Raw genomic sequence first — 13,455 nt, forward strand, 5'->3', positions numbered from 1 at the left:
ATTCCATTGATTTTTTAATTGGGCACTGGTCCCTAAAGGCTAGAGCTCCGTGTGCAAATGGCCAGTGCCCAAGAACTGCAGTGGAGAATAAGCCACCCTGCAAAAAGCAGAATGCAGCACACTTTATAACAGGGACATCTGTGGAGGGTTCAAAGTACAGAAAACAGATATCTGGTGGAGAAGAAAGTGAACACGATCTTAAAGTGCTTCATAAATCAGTGTGTCAGAAGTATTCGAGAGTTCCTTATACTCGAAAAACGAATGTGAAACTTTTTTAAGCCCAAGTTCAACACAAACATCTCTCTGGCTCATAGGCCAATGGTCAAAATCTTAAATCTAGAAGTGTATCAACTTTCTGTTTGTTTGTTTTCTTGAGATAGAATCTCGTTCTGTCACCCAGGCTGGAGGGCAGTGGTGTGATCTCAGCTCACTGTAACTTCCATCATCTGGGTTCAAGTGATTCTCCTGCCTCAGCCTCCTAAGTGGCTGGGATTACAGGCACCCACCACCACATCTGGCTAATTTTTGTATTTTTAGTACAGATGGGGTTTCACCATACTGGTCAGGCTAGTCTTGAACTCCTGACCTCAAGTAACCTGCCTGCCCTGGACTCCAGGAGGGCTGGGATTATAGGTGTGAGCCACCATGCCTGGCTAAAAGTGTATCAGCTTTACAAGACTTTTCAGTTGATTAAAGAAAGGGGGCATGACCTCCACAAAAAGTAATTTTTTCCCTTTACCAATACAGAATGAAATGTTGAACTACAAATACAACTAGGAGAGTAAATGAAAATGAAGGCTGCTTTTTCTCCTGTTTTGGATGCCAACTGCCAGGTTCAGAGTGTGATGCGTCAATCCCTTTCTGACTGCCCTAGCATCCTGCGGGGTAGCCACTCTAACACCCCCTGTAAAACCGTGTCCAGAGGGAAAGTCCTGGCAGGTGCAGGGTGAAATCTACTCCTTATACTATGCTTAGAATCCAGTGCCACTCGGTGGGGACATTTACCATCATTTTCTTGGTAGTGATCCATAAAATCCCTGCTGGCACCTGACAGCAGCCTCTAGGGATATAATCCTCACGAACAGGTAAAGAGTGAAACTTCACAATCCATTCTATCTGGGGATGGAGAGTTTAAGGTATACATGATGGTAAGTTTTCCAGTGAAAAATCATGTTTAAAAAATGGAGATTTTGCCAGGCATGGTGGCTCATGCCTATAATCCCAGCACTTTGGGAGACTGAGGCCGGAGAATCATAAGGTCAACAGATCGAGACCATTCTGGCCAACATGGTGAAACCTTGTCTCTACTAAAAATACAAAAATTAGCTGGGCACGGTGGCGAGTGCCTGTAGTCCCAGCTACTTGGCAGGCTGAGGCAGGAGAATCGCTTGAACCGGGGAGGCGGAGGTGGCAATGAGCAGATATTGCACCACTGCACTCCAGCCTGGAGACAGAGCAAGACTCCATCTCAAAAAAAAAAAAAAAAAAAAAAAAGGAAAAATGGAGATTCAAGTCTACTGCTGGAAGGATGGAAAACACAGAGAATCTTATAGAACCACATAAATTAGAAATGAAATTAAAATCGGAAACACTACTTATAGGCCAACTGTCACTAGAATGATGCTTGAAAATATTATAGTTCATCTTCTCTTTAGCGAGGTGCACACCATCCATACCTTCTGCTGACTCCTTTTTTTCATCCACTATATATGATTCAGATGGCAGCCAGCAAGGTCTTGGTCACGAGCACACTTCAGGAGCCCGCTGACCTCAGGAAAGACAGCCTTGTAACTTCTGAGGATACACAGGACAGACCACTAATATGGCGAACTAGTGTGAACCAAAGATTCAAATACAAACAGTTCCGTGGTGGATTCCCTCATATGCCATTGATCCGGACCACCCAGGAGTTAGCCATACTCTTCTACGTACCCAGAGCTTCGGCTCTGCCTAAAATTCATCATTTTCTTGGATCTCCTCAGATTTTCTTTACTTCCAACTCGAGCACTACTAGCTACCGTTCTTCTTAGGATGAATTTTCAAATATAGGTTTTAACCCTGTACAAGAATGTCAGAGTCTCAAGGTGGGAAAGGTTCTTCATCCCCATTTCACCCCTGGGCAAACTAGACACTGGATCCGTCATTTTAATGGAACAGCAAATGACCAGAAGATTAACACAGGGAACATGAAGCCGGGGGAGGCGTGGATGGCAGGAGTGGCCTGCACTCTGTATTCTTCATGGGCCCTGGAGTGTGGGCTTTTAAGGTGCCACTTCCCCGAAATAGCGGAATTAACACAATTAGTGAACGTGGAGACAATCCCAAATAATTGAATCTCTGAATATTGAATCTGTGAGTCCATAGGGAACAATCGATTTGAGCAAAATTTAAAAAATGAATAAATAAACTATGTAATCTGAATTCTGGAGACAAAACCCTATTTCAAAAGCAGTTGAGGACACCAAATTCAAGCAGCCTTTGAACAAAGCTAATTATGCCTTGATTATTCCTTACTTTGACTAGTTTAAAGTTTCACCCAAGTTCTTACAATTCTGTACCATAATGTTCAACTACATCTAACCATAAATAACCCAATTTCTTCTGTTTCTTCTCCCCTCTCTTGTTTCTGACTTCATTTTTGCCTTTCTTTCTCCAGCAATAGACTGTGTCTCCCCCTCTTTCAGTGAAATAATGCTTCCGGCCCTGCTAAGCCTTGTGCTGCTCTGTCTTATATCTGAAGATGGAGCTTGTGAGAGGCAGTGACCAAAAAGACAGATGAGCAATGTACAGTGACTTCCCTTCATATGCACAAAAAACTTCAGTCTATTAAATTCCATAAACATTTCCTTAAATTTTTTTTTTAAGAGACAGGATCTTGTTCTGTGTCACTCAGGCTGGAGCACAGTGGCATGATCACAGCTCAACAAAGCCACAAACTCCTAGGCTCAAGTGGTCCTCTTGCCTCAGCCTCCCAAGTAGCTGGGACCACAGGTGTGTGCCACCATGATAAAAACAAACAAACAAACAAACAAACAAACACAAACAAAACAGAGATGGGGGTCTCACATCTACCAGTGAGGAGATGTGTTGCCCACGCTAATCTTGCCCTCCTGGGCTCAAATGATCCTCCCACCTCAGCCTCCCACAGCACTGGGATTACAGGTATGAGCCACTGTGCCCAGCCCCACAAACATTTCTTTATCCTCTGCAGTTTGCTAGATTCTGTGCTCGATTCTACAGATTCAGAGTTAAAACATAATTCTTACCCCCAACTTGCTTATAGTCTACTAGAGTGAGGTAGAAAAATTTTACTGTAACTTAAATCAGAATTTTACAAGTGCCTTTAATGTACTCACAGACTAAAGAATGTACATGACTAGGTGCTCACAGTCATAAGGAACTCTGAGGACACAGAATGTAAATGATGAATAAATGGCGATTTAAGGATAAGAAGCCCACATGGGAGGGAGAATCTGAACTGGTTCTTCACAGTTTAGACCGAGTTCCTCTTCCTTCCTGCTGATGCGGTTATTTTTCCCCAGATGGTTTGTCTCTACATGCCCACTAAGACGTCACTCTACTATGGGCAGTTAAGAACTGACAATAGCTTTCCATTCTGTGTTGTTGATGAAAATTTTTATTTTCACAAAGGCTTCCCAGGTGGGTAAATCACTTGATTCCTCTTCAGGAAGTGAATCAGTCCATAGAATAGCACTGACGCTGCAGCCATCTACGATCTCCTCTAGGATTTCAACCCTAGCCCATGTGCTCGCAGCTCCCTGTACAGAAGAGTTGGGAGGGCAAGGCTTATTTATTCATCCCCTCGAGCATCTGAGAGTCTAGGTTCTTTGATGAAGGTAAAATTTTTAAATAAATTGATCATACAAATTAAGAGATAACACATAAACCCTCAGAGACAGCAAAGAATAATTCCAAGACTACTTAAATATATGTACATGGTATACATTAAATTGTGAAGAAATTTGTTGCCTGGATTATGAATTTGTTGAAAGAATAAATTTCAAAAATTCTTAGATTCCCCCCCACACCCAAAAACCCGTTGCTTCTAAAGGAAAAAGTAACTTTTGAAATGGGCATTAAAGGAACTCTTGGGCATTAAGAGAGTGGAACTGATAAGGCATTTCGGGCAAGCAGCAGCCCATAAGCTCTGAGGAGCCAGGTGTGTAGCAATATGAGTAGAATAACAGACACTGACTTTGAGTAAGCAGAAGAGCCCAGATGAGAGGTGGCTTTGGAATTTAAATTTGGTAGACAGGTAACTGGGAGAAAGTAGGTTTCAGAGCAGGGAAGTAACAGGATGAAAACTGTTTGTAAAAGAATTTTCTGGCCAGGTGTTGTGGCTCACGCCTATAATCCCAGCCATTTGAGAGGCTGAGGCAGGCAGATCACTTGAGATCAGGAGTTTGAGACCAGCCTATCCAATATGGCGAAGCCCCGTCTTTACCAAAACTATAAAAATTAGCGGGTGTGGTAGCACACGCCTGCAATCCTAGCTGCTTGGGAGGCTGAGGCAGAAGAATTGCTTGAAACTGGGAGGCAGAGGTTGGAGTAAGCTGAGACTGCGCCACTGCACTTCAGCCTGGGCAACACAGCCAGACTGTGTCTCAAGAAATAAAAATGAGAAAAAAAATTTTCTGCCTCCTACATGGACTGGTGTGGGAGCAGAAACTAGAGGCAGGTGACCAGCATATGGCTAAGTCAGTAATGGGATTGTCTGGTGATGAAGAGGGCTGTGCTGGGGCATGAGCCCTCCAGGAGGAGTCAGCAGGGCTCAATACCTGAACAGGCAGGCATAGTAAGGGACAGTCACTTGGGAGCCTTCTTTCCAGAGGAAGGGTCTCCACTGACTGTCATGGTGAGTGAAAGCTGTCTCTTTTTGACCAAGGGTGATGTGGAGCTTGATTTTAAATGTATCATAGAGAACTGGACCTGTAGGACTCAAGTAAAGGCAAAACATAAGTATTTCAGGAGCATGAAGGGCCAGTGCTCTGTGAAGCTCTGTCTAAAGACCATGCAAGGAGAGGGCAGCATTGCTCCCCTGGTGAATAGAAGGAATTTCCAGAAGAAATGCCGATTAGCAATATATTTAGGTTTTTGGTTGCATCTCTGAACACAGACACACAGACATGACACCAGATTTGAATATTTAGCATTCTTTTATCCTATGCTATGGAAGAGGGAGACCCGTGTGGAGAAGCTACTCCAGTGCTCACTAAACACCGGGTCCTGGCAAGCATCACATCTCTCTGAACTTCTCTGAGTACTCAGAATGCATGACTGCGTTCTCCATCCACGCCTACAGATGGTAGCACATGGTTTACAGGTTGAAAAGAAAGTGAGAAGGTCTGCAAAGTCTAGGTTTTCTCCTGGCACAACTGCAATCACTGTTTAAATCTCCTCTCTTTCACCTGCGTCCTCCTAACAGTCTCTTTCCCTCTTCGTACGACCTTTTTGGTCTCTTTCCTACTCTAATTGATTGAAGATTTTCATGGTTTCTACAGATCATTCTAATATTCCACTAGACATTGATGTTTCCTTGTAACCTTTCCATTCTACCTTCCCTGTTGTCCGACTTCCCTCAACTGGCTTTCCTGTTGCATGTATGACCCTGATATTGTAAAGAAATTAACTGGTGTGCAAGGTCTGGATAGGGGTTTGATAGAAGAGCCTTGGGTAGACTTGGGCTTTATACCCAGTGTATGTCTAACCACATGGCTGCCCTTTGGTCTGAAGTTTAGCCTCTGATTCCCGTATTACACATATCCCATATCTACATATTGAAGATTCTAATGCTTCTCTGAAGGGCAAGTAAAGACTGCACAAAATGTCTCCAGCACAGGACCACAGGGCAGTCCTTCTATAGTCCATGGGCATAACTGCAGCCCATCCTTCCTCTCTGCTGATCTTTGTAAGAAAACCAGTGACTACATTTACGATGACACAATTTCTATTATAACAGCCATTAATAAACAACTATGCAGGTAGTAATACAGAATTTGTCTTTCATTTGATTAAAAAAATTTAAATATGTCAAAATTACTCAATTTTTTTTTTTTTTAAATAGGGTCTTGGCTCTGTCACTTAGGCTGGAGTGCAGTGGCATGATCACAGCTCACTGCAGCCTCAAACTCCTGGGATTAAGCAACCCTACCACCTCAGCCTCCTATACAGCTGGAACTGCAAGTGCATGCCACAATACCTGGCTAATTAAAAAAAATTTTTTTTGTAGAGACAGGGTCTCACTATGTTGCTCAGGCTGGTCTTGACCTCCTGGTCTGAAGCCATCTTTCCAACTCAGCCTCCTAAAGTGTTGGGATTACAAGCGTAAGCGACCAACACCCTACTGTAATTTGACAATTTAAATTCCAATCAATAATTTTTTGAAGTTCACAATAAATGTGTGTTAAATCCTCAAATATAGAATTCTACTTCTGAGTATGAGGGGGACTATCCCTATATCTATCCTTAGAGAAGCGTATACAATTTTTATGACTAAGTAAAAGAAAACATGTAAAATCCCTGCTTTTTCTCCCCAGAGAATGCCCTTTCCTCTTCCTCTTTTTAAAAAAGCAGCAAGCAAGCCTGGCTCCTGGCACAGTGGGTCTCACTGTTATGCCAACTCTCCTGATTCCTGAGGAGACCTTGCTCAAGGTCAGCTGAGATGGCCTCAGAGGAGCCACACCTGACTGTACTGCTGGAATCTGATCTTGAGTCATTCTCTTGGGAAACAGCTGATCTGGAGAGAGGCACAAGTCAGGGGTGCTGGCATGAGAGGGTGATGAGTCATTGACGAGGTACAAACCTCTCATTCTGGAGGACCAGCTTTAGGAAACACCGAGTTGGAAAAAAAGGTGTCTGGGGAAAACCAGCAAGCATTTTTGGTCAGGCCCATTTAACATACAAAATAAATGTGCGAGGGCTGTTGTTCCGAGCAATTTCTCAAATATCTAGCATGCACCATATTAAAAAGGCGAAAATCTGAAGAGAAGTTTTGAAAAAGGAAACCTTCAAGGAGAAATGGATTTTATCAATTACTTAAGTTTGAATAAGATAACAAGAAACAAAAAACAAAGGAAGCCTTCAAGCTTATTTCCTGAAATTGTAATTACATGCATAATGCACAGATATGGGTGTTTGTGTATTCCTTTAAAAATGACTTACATATATACACTACTCAGGACATTTCATGTTCCAGGATGAAAAAACTCAAAAAGGTTTGACCAAAAGAACATTACAATATCATTTTATTTCATGACTTCATTTGCCTTTTAGTTTCCTTAAACAAGGAGCCACTTTTAAAAAGTCCCAGTGTGTTCTCTAAAAACAAAGTAATCTTAAACTCGTATATTGAGAGCAGTGAACATTTAATGGCGTTAATAATGCATATGAATTCATAAGGCTGCTTATCTGTAATTTAAGAATCTAGGAAAGAAAAATGTTTTAATAAACTTTAAATGCAATAATAACCTGAAAGTTAAAAACATTTGGATACAGATAAGAAACAAATTATGCTTTTCACAGCATTCTTTACAGCACTTTAAAAAATGTTTCAATCTACATCGGAAAACTGGTATAAAAACAACTCGAAGTAACTTGTACACATTGACTTAAGGTTATTTAAGAATTAGGTATCTTAGGTATCGGGGCTAGGATTTATGCCTGCAACCCAGCTGACACTGTGTTGGTGAGTCACATGGCTAAGCTCTTTCTAACCTTCCTGATCTAGGTAAATAATAGTATTGATAAAGCTCAAGCCAGTTACTTATGCCTGTGAAGGTAACTGTCTGCCTGCTTTGGATGGTTTGCCTTGATGCCGGTAGGGACCCGCCCCTTGTTGTGTACCTAGGCTATATCAGGCATCTCCATTGCTCTGTCTTGTTACTTTCCCTACAACCCCACTGCCTTGCTGTTCTTCTTACTTGGCATATGAGAAACTGAGGCTCACAGAAATAAAGAAAACCATCCCAGTCCACCCAGCTGGTTACTAAGCAGACGAGCTGAGGTAATGGCCAGGCCTACTAAACTCTGTAGTTCTTCCCTGGCCACCAGGGCTGCGAACAACTGCTGTGGGCAACCATCCTGGTGAGCAGAACATCACACAGCCATGTACGAGAGAGAGGAGGGGTGGTGGGATCACAAGAGGGAACAACATGTCCTGGCTTGCTTTGACTTCCCAGTTCTAGCACTGCCAAGTCCCATGTCCCAGGAAATCCCTCAGTCATGGGCAAATCAGGATGGATGAGCTCCCTAGAATGGTGCAGAATGAAGAACATGGGACTGTTGGAAGGCATTCCCCACTAAGTACACTGGCACTCGGGTGCAGTTTTACAACCTCAGCTCCACAAGTGCTGGCGATGGCAGATGCAAAGCTCCTTCCAGTCAACAGGAGCCCCAGGCTTTCGTATCAGAGCTTCTTATATCTGAGATAAGAAGATAAGTAAGATGGCGATAAGAGTGAGAGACTTCAGAGTAGAGCACTGAGGGGTGTTGTTGGCTTTCTCTTTAATTCCTGTTTCTACAGATTGCACAATTCTGCCCGGCACAGGCTGATTCTTATTTGTCAGCCCAAGTTAGATTCTTAGGTTCTAGAAAAGCGATCGCATCACCTGACAACATCCTGCATAATGCGATAATAATGAATTACAAAATACATGGCTTACTATATAAGCAAGGGTACGTTACAAATGGATGCGGGACAGGAAGCTGGAGGAAGGCTGTCAATCAAATCCAAGCATGGGGCCACTCAGAATGTGGGCACTGAGGCTGAGGCTCTGTTCTCCTGAGGGTTGCTCTTTACACTTTTCAACTTGTGGTGGAAATGAGGGAACTGGAGAGCTGTCTTCATTTTCCTAAACATTTCTAACCTCCTCATTTGGTGTTATTGAGCTCTCAGTCCCTCCATAAAAGAGGGAACCATCTGTACTTTGACCACCATTCTTCCACTTCCTTAGCTCCTTCCTGGAAGATCGTCTGACTGTAGGAAGAGACCTGGAAAAAATGTTCCCAGGCTCTCCATCAGCTGTGGGGACCAGAAAGGATTCCCGGGAGCAGTGGGGATGTGGGGAAAAGCACCCTGCCATTCCCAGGCCTGCTGGCCGGCCATCCTCCAAAGACGCTCCACCCGCTCAGTCTCAGTTCCTGGACTGGAATTTAAGTTCTGCTCTCTCGACCCTGCCTCCCTTAAGGAGCCAGCCTGCAAAGCTCTCTCCTGGTCACCCACTCCCAGTGCCCCTGCTGCTGACCCTGCACCACCATCTCATTCCCCAAGCACAAAGAGGTAACTTCTGGCCAGGCCAGGTGGCTCATGCCTGTAAACCCAACACTTTGCAAGGGCGAGGCGGAAGGACTGCTTGAAGCCAGGAGTTAATATCAGCCTGGGCAACATAGTGAGACCCCATCTCTATGAAAATTTTTTTTAAAATTAGCCAGGCATGGTGGTGCACATTCATAGGCTTAATTACTCAGGAGGCGGAGGCAGCACGATCACTTGACCCCAGGAGTTCAAGGATGCAATGAGCAACACACCATTGCCCTCCAGTCTGGGCAACAGGGCAAAAACCCATCTCTGAAAAAAAATAATTTTTTTTTTAAAACACAGAGGACTTCTAAATTCTTGGGAGATTACCTGATAAACAGCACACAGCATTTAACAAACTAACAACTAGCAGATATGCAGAAGGTGTATCATGAAACCCCTTGGAACGGCAAATGGCCATCACTGATACTTTGGTCCTGGAGAAGACCTCAAAAGGTGGGTATTTTATTTTATTTTATTTCATTTCATTTCATTTTATTTATTTATTTTTGCCAGACAGTAAAATATCTGAAACCTCAGCTATTTTGTCTAAGTGCAATAATGACACAGGTTTTCATAGAGAATCAATACCTCCTTCTCAGAATGGATCAAAGCAAAGCAATATGCTTACCTGAGAGGGGAATGAGTATTTTATGGATGGTAGGCAGAGGTCACAGGAATGCTGTCCTTTCTTAAAATGCTCTCTGCAGCAGGAAATTGCTAAAAAAAAATCAAAGGAAGAAAAGATTGCTTTTGCCTTTTTATTTGATAAAAATAGGCAGGCTATTAAATACACTTAGCAACAGAGAATGGTAATTCTTTTAAAAATTGGTCAATACAGGCTGGGTGCAATGGCTCACACCTATAATCCCAGCACTTTGGGAGGCCGAGGGAGGCAGATCACTTGAAGCCAGCAGTTGGAGACCAGCCTGCCCAACATGGTGAAAACCTATGTCTACAATCAAACCACAAAAAAACAAAACAAACAAACAAAAAATCCCCACAAAAATTAGTTTGGTGTTGTGGTGCTACTCGGGAGGCTGAGGCACAAGAATCGCTTGAACCTGGGAGGTGCGGGTTTCCGTGAGCTGAGATCGTGTCACTGTACTACAGCCTGGATGACAGAGCGAGACTCTGTCTCAAAAATAATAAAAATAGAAACTGATCAATATATTTAAAAAAAGATAGCACACATGTCAGTACACCAAAATGCATTAGTTTTTACTACTTCATTTGGAAACTGTTTTGTTCACTTCAACTATTGTTTCTTTTTTAAAAGAGACATTTAACCATGGATAGCAATTACGTAGAAAGAAGAATATAACATCAAGTTGTGATGAGTCGCATAAATAACGTTTTATGTGACATCATAACTTATTTCCAGGGCTATGAAAAAGTGTTAGAGTTTTAAGGGGCCTCAGAGCCTCTGGTTCTATAGCCCCATCTACAGAACTGGAAACTGAGGCCCATTCAAAGCGAGAGGCTCCACAGCACCACTCAGCTGGCTGGGGCAGAGCTCTTGATTGCCTCAGGAGCACCCTTCATCTGCACTGTAGCACCCCCATGCCAGGAATCATTAATTCTCTCATTCATTCAACAGGTACTGACTGAACACTTTCTACGGACCAAGTACTGTTCAAGGCTCTGGGGGTTAAGACAAAAAACCTCTGACCTCATGGAGTTTACATTCCAGAAAGGGGAAACTAAAGAAATAAACAAATACAGTAAATACTATCTCAGAATGACCCACTGAGGTGGCTCCATTAGAGCGAAATCCTTCAGGCAGTGGGGGAACAAGCCATGGGCTCTCTGGGGAAGCACATTCCAGGCAGCAGGGGGAGCAGCAGCGCCACTCTCCACGCTGTGCAAAGGCACCGGAGGTCGGTGTGGCTGTGAGGGTGGGGGATTGGTGGACACTGTGTGGCAATGGATGGGCCCACCAATGGAAAGTCGGTGTCATGGACAGGCAAGCTGATGAAAGCCAGAGCGTTGGAGAATAGCTACTTAAAGAGGGGTAGCAAAGGAGACAGGGAAAAAACAAACCACAGACAAGAGAGCAACACAGGAGAATTGTTTCCTGTCCTGGAGGTCTGCTGGGTTAGAGAGGGGCTCTAAGGGGCTACCATCCAACTCAGGCAGTGGGGTGGGGTCTGGAGGGCGGGAAAAGTAAAGCCTGCACATTTTACAGCGTTTGAAAAAGTAAGTGTGGAAGCCTGACTAGGGTAACACATGACAGAATTAGGAGGATTTCCTGACTGCAGGATCTATAGAAGTAGAAATGCAAAATCTGTTTCCATGTAGAGATTTTACTGGTGGCAAGATCTTCTGCAAATAGGTGACCCCTAAAGTGGACTTCTCCTCCAAATTTGACAAGATTTAAAATTTAAATCCAATTAAATGTATAAGAAAAGCAAACACCTTCAAGGTGAAATCCAAGTGTTATAATCCAGTCTCAAATTTTACAAGCTTGTCTTTAATAAGCACATACAAGATAAATGACTTTCAGGAGTCTACATGCAGCCAAGAGTAAATGACAATTCCTGCCAATGCAAACAGTTCCAAAAGTAATCACTAAATTACTTAAGAGTATAATAGCAATCAAAGTGTTTGGTGATTCATCTAAGATGCATTTCTAAATTCTGGATACGTTAAAGAAAACTTCAATTCCCACAGGATGTAAATCTATGAACATATTTCCATGTAACAACCTAGTGTGTATTCTGAGAAGAGTTAGCAGGTAGAAGAGAAATGATACTTTACATGTATTGAAATCAATAAAAAACACAAAAACAGAATATGAAGCTAGGCCAGCTTCAACTTAATGCTGAGTTGTGAATGTGATGTCAAGATGGGCAGGAAATAGTTATGGGTTGGGTACCATCTCTCCTCTCCTGAAGCCCTCCCTGGCACTCCTCACCCCCTTTCTAAAAAACTGGTTGCCCCTCCTTGGTATCACCAAACTATGTATCTCTATCTGCCTCATGTACCCCTATTATTATTAATTTAGCTGCTTCTCTTCCTCAGTAGTCACTTCTTACAGGAAGGGACTGTGCCTTTTTTCTCTTGATAAAGCTTAGCACAGAGCTTAGCACAAGGTGAGTGTCCATGACCATAGAATACTACAATGAAAAATAACTACACTTAGATGAGAGGCCTAATACCTTTTCACATATTTTTCCAATCCAGGCAACTTTAACAGGTCAACCCTGAAATATTTATCAATTGCTAATGACAAATATCTATCAGGTTTTTGGATTATCACAGATGCCAAGTGACCAGCCACAAATCCACCTATAGATATTACCATGGAAACTCTTACATGCAATATCATGCACTACCCATTTCTCTTTCCTCTTCACAAATATTTTCCACACCTTGTTCAGCCCAGTTACTTTGCAGCACATCATATTTTTCATGGAATGACTTCATTTTGAAACTAGTGACCACTTTTCCTATTTAGACCTCAGGAGAAAATGTTAGAAAGTAGTCCTTATAACAGAAAATGTTTTAATTTTAAAATATAATATTTATGCTTATGCTGATAGACCTATTGTTGTTTGGTCAGAAACGTCATCAGTAAAGAGTTACAGAATTTTAAGGAGGAAAAAGAACAACATTTTAAAGTGTCCAAAAAATTTCTTTTTATTTTCTTGTCACAGAAACATGTAAAGAGTCTTCTTAATCTAGTTTTTAAAACGTTAAGATGTGATACATCAGAAGATAAAAGCACATATTTTGGTTACTTTACAAAAACATAAATAACACTTGTTTATGTTATAAAAAGCCCCTTCGGTGTATATTAAAAGTCCCTTTGGGATATCATAATGCCGGTGCATTACACAGTACACAGATACATTCATATTTAAATTTTTTAAAAAGTTCCTCCTCCACACAGAAAGTCTTTAAGACCCAGCCCTAGGGATTTGACATCACTTAGAGCTACTTTCTACATCTTTCCATGACACACACCTCAGAGGGGCTCCCAAAAAAGGAACTCTAGACAATGTTTATGTGTGCCCAAGGCTTTCAAAGTAGAGAAAACCTTCTTGGAAATTATTTAAGACTAAGGCAATTTAGGGAGCATTTCAGGAGATAGAGAGACACACAGAGAGAGAGATCGATCCACACCAATTTATCCT

The 13,455-nt window shown here is 42.4% G+C and overlaps 1 protein-coding gene across 7 annotated transcripts in view; it reads right to left on the bottom strand.

Moving 5' to 3' along the window:
• FAM110B (family with sequence similarity 110 member B) overlaps window positions 1-13,455 on the bottom strand; it is a 154,662-nt gene that overhangs the window by 61,832 nt on the left and 79,375 nt on the right. For 5 of the 7 annotated variants that reach the window (XM_050802278.1, XM_050802281.1, XM_050802280.1 and 2 more), the window contains one exon: window positions 9,948-10,036. The exons of the other annotated variants lie outside the window; for them this stretch is intronic. The gene's annotated coding sequence lies outside the window, so the exon portion shown is untranslated. The remainder of the gene's footprint in view (window positions 1-9,947; window positions 10,037-13,455) is intronic. 7 annotated transcript variants of the gene reach the window in all.

The sequence above is a fragment of the Macaca thibetana genome, chromosome 8 (genome assembly GCF_024542745.1).
Source record: "Macaca thibetana thibetana isolate TM-01 chromosome 8, ASM2454274v1, whole genome shotgun sequence".
NCBI lineage: Eukaryota > Metazoa > Chordata > Mammalia > Primates > Cercopithecidae > Macaca > Macaca thibetana.